Genomic DNA, 11,428 nt, shown 5'->3' on the forward strand with positions numbered 1-11,428 from the left:
GGAAACGTTCTATGTCTACACTGGCCGGCAGGGTAGCCACTAGCCACGTATAACTTTCAAGCACTTGACATGCGGCTAATGAGACACAGAACCTGAGTCTTTCGTTGTATTTGACTTCCACTAGTTTAAATTTAAATAGTCCCATTTGGCTTGTGGCTACCGTCTGGGTCCTTGCCAACTTGGATGTCACTGCAGTTCCCTCCATGGCCTTACTTCTGTCACTTCCAGTAACTGAAAGTCTTGTGTTAGGAATTCAAATGTCTTGGATGGGGTGCGGTGGCTCGTGCCTGTAATCTCAACACCTTGGGAGGCAAAGGCAGGTGGATCACCTAAGGTCAGGAGTTGGAGACTAGCCTGGCCAACATAGCAAAATCTTTTCTCTACTAAAAATACAAAAATTAGCCGGGTGTGGTGGTGGGCACCTGTAATCCCAGCTACTCGGGAGGCTGAGGAGGCAGGAGAATCGTTTGAACCCTGGAGGTGGAGGATGCAGTGAGCTGAGATCGCACCACTGCACTCCAGTCTGGGCGACAAAGCAAGACTCCATCTCGAAAAAACATAAAAAATAAGGAGTTAAAATGTCTTGTCTAATGGCCAGTCACATAATTGCAGGCAGGTCTGGAATCCCTCCTCTCTGCCCACCCAGGCAGTTTTCTGGAGTGAGTGGAGTGTATTTCGGTGGCAGTAAGGGGCATTTTCTTCTTATCTCCTATTCCATCTCCTTCTCTCTTTTCCAGCTTTGCTTCTTATCCTTCCAGGGTCGGCACAGTGGAGGAAGGAGAGGGCTGCCATCCCAGGTTCCCATGGACCACTGCAACAGTGACCCGGTCTCAGGCCCTTTCGATCAGGGGACACATGCCCCAGAAGACTCTCTGACACCTGGTGCAGGTTCCCAGGTTCATAAATAAGAACATGCCTGTCGTAAAGGGTAGCTGATGCCACCCCACAGCCTTTGGGTGCTGAAGACTGGAAGTGGAACCATGGTCAGAGCCAAGACCGGTAAGTGCCAATGCATGGTTCAGGCATGTGGCTCAGCCCAGGGGTGATGGTGGACCAGTGGTCGTCCAGATCCCTGAACTCAACTCATCTTGCATCAGATAGGAGGGAGCATCATCACAAATCATCATGGCAACACCAACCTGACAGCCCAAACCTCATGAAAGAAACTCTGGACCAACTAGCAAGAGTAATCTGTGTGCCAGGCTGCCCCCCTGGGCCTGGCCACAGGGCCTCAAAGTCACATCACAGGTATAATTCTTGGAGCTACTCCAGGCATCTTGTCAATGCCATGTGTGAAATAGAGGGTCAAAAACATCCCAAGGAGAAGAAACAGGGTCTGGAATCCATGTAAGACCCAGTCTGAACTTTGATGTCCCACCTGGATGGCACTGCTGGCCTTGGCCAGGTCCAACCACAGAAAAGAGGCTTAGACGATGTCCAGTAAGACTCTTTCCATGGCTGGAATCACTGGAACCAGGTCTGGGCTCAAGGCACCTTGCTCAAAGGGCACAGCTAGCTCCAGACAGACCCTCGTACTGGAGAGACTTAGGAAATTATGAGGCTGGCTCTCTGAAGCTTGAGGTCCTCTGAGACACAGGGCTCAGGACAGGGAGCTGGCTCACCTGGGTCCGAAGGCCATGTTGCTCTGTGCCCTGCAGGAGCCCTAAACAACAGGGTGCAGGGAACAGCATGGGGAAGAGAGATGCTGGAGAAAAGTGAGAGCCCCATTCCATTCACAGGCTGCTGCTATTGGGCTGGAAAAATGAATGAGAAGGAAAGACACAAAAGTTAATTGAGTACTGTGGTAAAGCTCCTGGCTGTGCCTTCTGTCGTGACTGCGGTCCACCTGGTGGATCCGCTTCTGGCAGCCACTTGTGTGAGTTCTTCAGAGACTTCCAATGGAGATCTCCAAGGTCTCTCCCTTTGCTAATGTAGGCCACCCACTTCCCTGCCAGCCTCTTTTTTCTGCCTCTCTGCCCATGCTCTGGTGGGGCTTTTGTGCTCTTTTCCCTGGGATCTCTTTGCCCAAGCAGGTGGTTGCCTCACCTCAAATCCTTTCAAGGTGGTGCCAGCCCAGCTATCCTCTCCAAGTCCCCTTGGCCTGTAGGGAGCACGTACCCTTGTCCTGCAGCTAAGGGACAGGCAGCTTGCACCAACTGTAGCCTTTGTGTCTCACTGCATTTCCATCTTCCTGAAAATCTGGGGGACACTGTTTCCCCATACTTTTCTGCTCTGTTGTTGAAGCAGTTGGAGAAGCTCTCAGCCAGAGAGTCAGGTGGCAGTCTTCCCATCCTGCAAGTACCCCACTCCCTACAGAGGGTGATCTCAGGGACCCTCAAATGCCTTAAATTTAGAGATGGAGATGAGAGGAGCACACCCTGCAAAAGTTGAAAAAAAGCCAGCCCAAAAGCACTGTATCCCAACATGGGTGATGGTGTTGTAATAACCATCTTGTTCTTGCCCACTGCACTGGTATAGCCAATTCACTGAGACAACAGTGTTGCGGTAGAGAAAAGGTTTAATAAATGCAGAACTAACCAAGGGGAAGACAAGAGTTTATTATTCAAATCAACTTCCAAAAACATTCGGAGACTGGGGTTTTTTTTAAGCATACTTTGGCAGGCACAGTGTTAGGAAACTGGGAATGCTGATTGGTTGGGTCAGGGATGAAACTATAGGAGGTTGGAACTGTCTTCTTGTGCTGAGTCATTGCCTGGGTTGGATCACAGGACCAGTTGATCCAGTTTCCTGCTACGGGCCACCAGTCCAGGTGGTGCCAGTTGATCTATCAGAATGGAGGGTCTGAAAGATACCTCAAATACCAATGTTACGTTTTACAATAGCGTTGTTATCTATAAGAGCAATTTGTGGAGATTGTGGGTCTTGTGACCTCTGGTTCCATGACTCCTGAGCCATAATTCTAATCTTGTGGTAATTTGTTAGTTTTACAAAGGCATTTGCAGTCCCCAAGCAAGGAAGGGGTTTGTTTCAGGAAGGGGTGTTATCATCTTTGTTTTAAAATTAAACTAAAAACTAAATTCCTCCCATAGTTATCTTGGCATACACCCAGGAATAAGCAAGGGCAGCTGGGAGGTTAAAAGCAAGATAGAGTCAGTTAGGCCAGATTTCTTTCACTGTCATAATTTTTGCAAAGGTAGTTTCAGTCTCAAAGCCTTGGAGCCGGTCTGGACCACCATTCACAACTCCTGCAGAGGCAACTCTAGCAGTTCTATTCGGAAGCATTGTTCAAGGTCTGAACTGACTCCCCCACTGCCCTAGACTTTTAATAATTATACACACTTATTGAGTGCCTGCTAACCAGATGTCCCTTGCAGAATGCTTTGTAAGGATTGCTCCATTCAATGCTTCATTTAGCCCTCGAGATAGATATTGCTGCAAATTCCTTTACAGATGACCATAGAATATTCCAAGGGGTTGCATAGCTAATAAAAGCCTGAGCCCGGCAATCTATGCCCTCAAACCACTGCACTCAGCTTCTTGGAGGAGGCTCCTTTTGCCCCCTAGGAGTCAAATAATTAATCATACAGTAAATGGTTCAATACCCCTCTTCGCCTCCTCTCCCTCATGGTCAACAGCCTCTTATTCACTGCTCAACTTTCCGTGTCTACTATCATGTTGCTTACATAGTAAGTGATCAGTCAGTATTTATGGAATTAATGAATGGAGAATTTCTAAGGAAAATGGGAGAGAAGTTTGGCTTTGCCTTGAACCACCTCCACACACACAATTAAATGGGCCAGTTATCTCAGTTATAAGAATTTATAACCTAGAGTCAAATGGGCACAGTTCAAAAAGAGGAAACTCAGAAAAATGAAATGTGAACACTCTTGTCTTTTTTTATTATTATTATTCTTTATGTTCTAGGGTACATGTGCACAACGTACAGGTTTGTTACATATGTATACATGTGCCATATTGGTGTGCTGCACCCATTAACTCGTCATTTACATTAGGTATATCTCCTAATGCTATCCCTCCCCCCTCCCCCCATCCCACAACAGGCTCTGGTGTGTGATGTTCCCCTTCCTGTGTCCAAGTGTTCTTATTGTTCAGTTCCCACCTATGACTGAGAACATGCAGTGTTTGGTTTTCTGTTCTTGCAATAGTTTACTGAGAATGATGCTTTCCAGCTGCATCCATGTCCCTACAAAGGACATGAACTCATCCTTTTTTATGGCTGCATAGTATTCCATGGTGTATATGTGCCACATTTTCTTAATCCAGTCTGTCATTGATGGACATTTGGGTTGGTTCCAAGTCACTATTCACTATTCACTATTGTGAATAGTGCTGCAATAAACATACATGTGCATGTGGAAGACTCCTGTCTTACAAATGGCATCTGTAATTGTCCCCATCCCAAATTGCTGTGTGCCTCTTGGCAAGTCAGCTACCCTCTCTGCTCCTGAATTTCCTAATCTGTAAAATGCGTGGGTTATTCTGAGTGTATCAAAAGACTCTCTCAGCCCTGAAAATGCTATGAATTCATAATAATGTGGTTCTAATAAGAATCAGATTCATGGGTAGTCTGACATGTAGGCAAAATTGGTAACAGCCTATGTGACCAACGAGGTCTCTAAACCATGTAATATGACCACCCCTTAAAGATCTCTGTCTATTCTCTTCCATTACTCCACAATCTAGCCTAACTTAGCTCTGAGCTCAGGATTGAGGGCTCAGGACTCAGCGCTGCTCTCTTGCTAGGAATCTGTGAGTTCCTAAGGTTGTCAGAGGAGGAGTGCCTGGCCAGGCAAGTGGAACGATGCAGCCAGAGCATTGGAGTGAACAAAGCGCCTTTCAAGGTGTCGGAGGGATGTAGCTCATGGGAAATAGGGCTTCATTCTCTTTAATCTTCCTGCTTCTTTCCCAGAAAGGTAGTGCCTTTCAGAGGCTCAGAATATGTGTTTCATATAATAAAATCTGTCTAACAAATGCTACTTTCTTCAAAAACTATCATCATTAGAAGCAACAGCATTGATTCAACGTGGCTGTTATGAAACGGGCTTAAAACAGGAAAGGCAATGTCAGATCAATGCCATCCACAGAGCCTGAAGATTTTGCCATGTGTTTTGCAAACTAGTGCAAAAGCAGAAGAGTTTAGACTGCAACTACACAGAGACCCATTGTCCTGGCTAAAACCCAGGGGCTTGAGTCAGGAGCAGTGGCTCACGCCTATAATCCCAGCACTTTGTGGGGCTGAGAGGGGCAGATTGCCTGACCCCAAGAGTTCAAGCCCAGCCTGGGCAACATTGAGAAACCCTCTCTTTACAAAAAATATTTAAAAATTAGCCGGGCGTGGTGGTACTCACCTGTAGCTCCAGCTACTCAAGAGGGTGAGGCAAGAGGATCACTTGAGCCCAGGAGGTCAAGGCTACAGTAAGCTGTGATCGCATCACTGCACTCTAGCCTGAGCAACAGAGTGAGACCCTGTCTCAAAAACAAAACAAAACAAAACAAAAAAACTCAGGGGCTTCAGCTAATTTGAGATGAGCTACTGCTTGCCGGATGTATCACATGCCTTCCCCGTTTACCTCCACCAAGGTATTGAGCTCCCATTTCAGAGTGCAACAGGCTTCCTGCACTGCTGCAAGAAAATCACCACAACCTTGTCCCACTGTCCACGGCCTGATGGCAATGAATGCTTCCTTCAGCTTTACCCATTGTCACTTTAGCTTTGTTCAAAATATCAAATTATTGTGTCTTACTTATTCCAAGCCTTGTGTTAATAATAAGGAATGATTACCCAGCAAAAATGAAGCACTCATTTCTTCCCTTAAGTCTGCGATGACCTTGGGTCTGGAATCACAAAGGTCAGCCATGTTGTCCCCAGAGTTTAGAGATGATATGCTCACAAAAATTGCAGCCCTACTCAATAAGAGTGAGTAAAACAACTTCTGCCTAGTCTTGTGGGAACACAGGAGAGTTAGCAACTGATCCTGCACTGGGGAGAACACAGAGGTCTCCCTGGAGGAGGAGACATCTGGGCAGTGTCCTGATGTGGACAGGGTGGGGAAGGTTATTCTGGGAGAAGGACACTGCTTAGGGAGAAGCACAGAGTTATCACAGCAGAAAGAAGAAACACAAGTGGTTCCTGTGTGGCTAGATCATGGAAGGATGGAAGAGAACGGATAGAGATCTTTAAGCGGGTGGGCATATTATGTAGTTGAGGGATCTCATTGGTCACGTGAAAAGTTACCAATACTGCCTGCATGTCACGCTAGATACAAATCTGATTCCTATTAGAACTACACTGTTATGAATTTATAGCGTTCTTAGGGCTGAGATAGTTTTTTTGATAGAAACAGAACGACCCACGCATTTTACAAATTAGGAAATTTAGGAATAGAGAGGGTAAGCAGCTTGCCAAGAGGTCACACAGCAATTTAGGATGGAGCCAGTGATCTTGAGTTGGTGGCTTAGTAACTCGGGGTTCATAGAGCAGAAAGACATGTAGCTCAGATCCTTAATTATAAGATAGTTGGACATAAAAGTTATGCTCCCAAATATAAACTAAACTGTGGCATCTCTGAGTGGCATCATTATGACTGGTTTTTATCATATTTTTATACTTTTCTGTATTCGCCAAAAAGTCATACAATGAGTATGCATTACTTTTACAGCCAAAAATTACATGGTTTTAAGAGAAGAAAGTAAGTCTTGTTAAGACTTGAGCCAGTAAGAGCAGTGTGAACAAGGGGAGAAGAGAAAACACGTTTAGTGAACAGGCTTCCGTGAGGCAGGATCACAGTTAGGGAACAACGAGGGAAGCGTGCTAAGAAGGAAATCATGACTTCTTCCAAATTTGCCTGATACTATCCAGCCATGCATCTTTTATGTAGGTGTGAGCACCCTGTGGGTACATATTTGCAACCTGCTTTTTTCACTTACCATAAACATTTCCTTTGGAGTGTCACAGGTTCCCCTAGGCAACCTTTCAAAGGGTTCCCTGCTGTCCATGAGCAGGCAATCCATGCCTGCCTTAAATATTCTTCCATATTGGACTTGTCACCTGCTTCAAATATAGCAAAAATAAGGCTTCCATGAATCTCTTTATAGGTCAACGTAATTCTTTGGAATCAGGTAGTAGAAGTGAGAATTTGTGCTGAGGATAAATAGAATCAACCCCAAAGGAGGTAGAGAATGGATGTTTTTAACACTCGTCATACCTATCGCCAAATTGCTTTTGTGCACAGAGTGTTTCCCTGGGGAATGTGGTTTGAACTGTTGCTCTTTTTCATGGCAACTGGCTTGGATTTCCGTTCTAGCTCTGTCATCCCGGACAGAGTCCCCTTTCTTCTATGTCCCTCAATTTCCAAGAAGAGGGAGATGGTTTTGCAGCTACAATGTTTGTTTCTATGCTCTTTGACTAATAAATCCGGGATCAAAAGAGTCTATGCTATTATTTTGAGGGATTATACTTGAAAACAGGATTTATTTTCAGCCTCCCTTCTCTGATTTCCTTTTTTCAAGGTGAAACCAGGCAGGAGACGAATCTATACGGCTTGTCTCCCTCACATCCGCACACAAATCTCATTTTCTGCCAGATTTCAAATGCAATAGTTACAGAGTGGTGCCTATTACTTGAGTCAATGTGATGTCCTCACCCAGACGTCTGGTCACCATTATATATAATTTATTAATCCAACCCAGAAACAAGGCAAAGGGAAAATGAACATGGACTTGAAGTGTCTGTGGTCATGAAATCGCTTTTCAGTTTGATGTCCCTACGAGTTCATGCTCATTTTCATTTCTCGATTTCTTCCCAAATTTGTTACCCCAGTGAGTGACGCTCCAATTACGATTTCCTTCTCCGGCTTGCTCCCATGCTATCCAATAAATGTCATGGCCTTTCACTGCACCGTGCATTTATTTTCCAATTACTGTGGGTAAACAGGGATGTGCAAGCAATTGAATTGAAGCTTTTAACTCATTTGATTTGGTCCCAAGCAAAATTTCAGAGATTGAGACATAAACATCAAAGCTATTCTCTACAGAAATGACAAGGGTCAGGATAAACTGCCTGAATAATCCCTCTTTTACAAAGAGCAAAAAGATGTCTGCTGGGACATCTTTGCCCCAAAGTGACTTCACGTTCCAAAAAGACATGTTTCCAGGTCTGTCCGAGTGACGCTCTCATCTGTTTCAATTCTGAGCCAGCACCGATCAGCCTCTTTCAATCTCCATTAGCAGGTTGGAAATTTATTTAGAAAGCCGACAGGTACTATTTGGGGGATTAATGACCGCTGATTTATGAATATTGAGTAGCATTTCAATAATCGGAGGCAGAGTAATCACTTGTGGCTGCAGCCAGCTCTCCTTGCCATTACAGCCTACAGCAATCACTCAAAGCCAGTTAAATGATTCTGATTTATGACCTTAACCTTCAGGGTCCACTCCATTTGCTCTCTTGGTGTGTAAATTCTAAAAATGCAATTCCCTCCACCTCCAGAGAGCCAATTTAAGTCAACATTATGCATGAGCCGAGAATGCGGGAATTCTCAGATCTCTTATTTCACTCATTAAATTTACACCGAACATCTTGCAATTAAAATTTCATATAGATTTCTTCTTATGATTGACATTTGGCCTTGATGAAATGGGTTCAAAATTTGGACTCTCAGAAGACTTAGAAGGAGTGAGATGTGGGTCTGGGCATTGTTTGGAGAAAGATGATGATCAGGCCCTAATACGTTGATTAGCATTTTGAACAGACTCGTCGGTGAAGGGTTGGCTCTACCTACCCCACAGTGAAAGGCATTGGGGATCCAAGCCAGGAATGAGAAGCAAACCCAATCTGCTTTGAAAACTCTGCTCATTTAGTTTGTCAATAATAAAAGAAGAAACTCGTGGACTCTTAGAGCAAGAAGAAGCCTTGCAGATCTCATAGATCAAAGCCTCTGTGTTTCAGCCATAGAATCTAGTATCTAGAAGGAAAAGGACTTCCCCAACACAGCAGAGATGTGGGTACTCACCAATCTCTTCTTCCTTCCTTACACTGCTGCCTTGCAGTTTGGCCATGTGACCAAATTCTGATTAATGGAGTATTAAAGAAAGTAATGACTGTCATATCCAGACTAGTTCATCAAACCTTTCCACACCCAGTCCTCACTCAATTTCCCCATCCAACCGCATGGACAGTCATACAAGTGAGAAATAAACATGTTGAGGCTCGCCACTGAATTTGAGGGTTGCTCTAGCAATTAAACCACTCTAACACACTCAAGAGCATGCTGTGGGTTAGTAAGCCAGCCCTTGAGCAATACATCCAAGGGCACACAGTGTGTCAGTTGGCCCACTTTTGACACCCAAGAACACACAGTGGGTCTAATATACTCAAGGACACACAGTGGGACAGTTGACCCACTCTTGACTAATACATCTAAGAGCACACAGTGGGTCAGTTGGCCTGCTCTTGACGAATATCCCAAGAACACACAGTGGGTCTAATATACCGAAGAACATGCAGTGGGTCTAATATACCCAAGGACATACAGTAGGACAGTTAACCCACTCTTGACTAATACATCTAAGGGCACACAGGAAGCCAATTGGCCCACCCTTAACTAATACATCCAAGGACACACAGTGGGTCAGTTGATCCACTCTTGACTAATACACTCAAGAAGGCATAGTGGGTCAATTGGCCCACCCTTGAATAATACACTCAAGGGCACACAGTAGGTCCATTGGCCCACCCTTGACTAGTAAACCCAAGGGCACACAGAGGATTAATTGGTCTACCCTTGGCTAATACACCTAAGAGCACACAGGAGATGAATTGGCCTGCTCTTAAATAATACATCCAAGGACATGCAATGGACCAGTTGGCCCAGACTTCACTAGCAAATCCAAGAGCACACAGTGAGTTAGTTGTCCCGGCCTTGACTAATAAGCCCAGAGGCACACAATGTGTAAGTTGGTTCACCTTTTACTAACACACCCATGGGCACACAGTGGGTCACTGAAGGAGTCAGAACTGAAGCCCAGACTTCAAGATTAGAGGCCCAGTGCCTTCTACTCCATTTGAAGTGCCTTGGTTTTGGAGCATTTTTTGAGAAATCAAAGTAAAAATGTACACATCTAACTAGGTGTCAAGACTAGTCTCCCATGGCCAGGTGCAGTGGCTCACACCTGTAATCCCAGCATTTTGGGAGGCCAAGGTGGATGGATCATGAGGTCAAGAAATGAAGACCATCCTGGCCAACATGATGAAACCCCATCTCTACTAAAAATACAAAGATTAGCTGGGCAGGGTAGCATGCACCTATAATCCCAGGCACTCGGGAGGCTGAGGCAGGTGAATCACTTGAACCCAGGAGGCAAAAGTTGTAGTGAGCTGAGATCAGGCCACTGCACTCCAGTCTGGCAACAGAGTGAGACTCCAAAAAAAAAAAAAAAAAAAAAAAAAAAAAAGGACTAGTCCTGAGGTAGGGTTTATAAAAGTAACTCCCCCGTCCCATGTATCTATTCAAATAGGTTAATACACACCAGCACCATTGCTTCGTTGTGCTGTGTTTTTGTTTGCTTCATTTGGGGCAGGGAACATTTTGACATAAGGAGGAAAAAGGAGCTTAGTGGTACAAGTTGTTTTTCTGGGTGGAGCCTGAAAGAGAAAGAGAAGAAAGATAGAAGTGCCGACATATTGCCCATCTCTGCGGAGAATCAGAGGGACTGAACCGAGCCCCACAGCTGAAGGGGTGGGGTTGATGGAAGGCTACATGAGACTCCAGACACCCCAGGCCCAGGGCAGAAAATGCAACAGAGAGCAGGCAGTGGTGTGTCAATTTTCAGGAGCAGGCTGGTGCAGAGGGGTTCTTGATAGGCAACAACCACCTGTTTCCGTGGTGTAAATACTCCCATCATAGTCAATTTCAAGCTATCCACAAGATGTCATTAACCTCAGAGATGGGATGAGATGCACACAATTGACTCTGAAAAGCCAGTAGTGAGGTAAGAGGCAAGACTCGACTCAGGAGGTATAGGGTTTGGATACCTGACCATACTGAGGACCACCTAAAACAGGGATGGGGTGGAAGCAGCTTTCCATAAAACGTACCCACAGAGTGCCATATCAGTTTTCCATTGCCATGGCAACACTTAGAAGTTACTGCCCCTCTCTGTGGCAATGACCTGATGACTCAGAAGTTACCACTCTTTCCCTAGAAATGGCTGCATAATCACCCCTTCATCTGAATGTAATGAAAAGTGGGTATATGTGTGAGTGCAGCACTGCCTCTGAGCTGCTACTCTAGGCACACTGCCTATGGGGTAGCCCTGCTCTGCAAGGAGCAGCATCTCTGTTGCTGCTGTGCACCATGGCTGCAGTCTCACACCACCGGCTGGCCCTTGAATTCTTTCCTGGGCAAACCCAAGGACCCTCCCAAGATAAGCCCCAATTTGGGGGCTC

This window comes from Mandrillus leucophaeus, unplaced genomic scaffold (assembly GCF_000951045.1).
Source record: "Mandrillus leucophaeus isolate KB7577 unplaced genomic scaffold, Mleu.le_1.0 Scaffold155, whole genome shotgun sequence".
Taxonomy (NCBI): Eukaryota; Metazoa; Chordata; class Mammalia; order Primates; family Cercopithecidae; genus Mandrillus; species Mandrillus leucophaeus.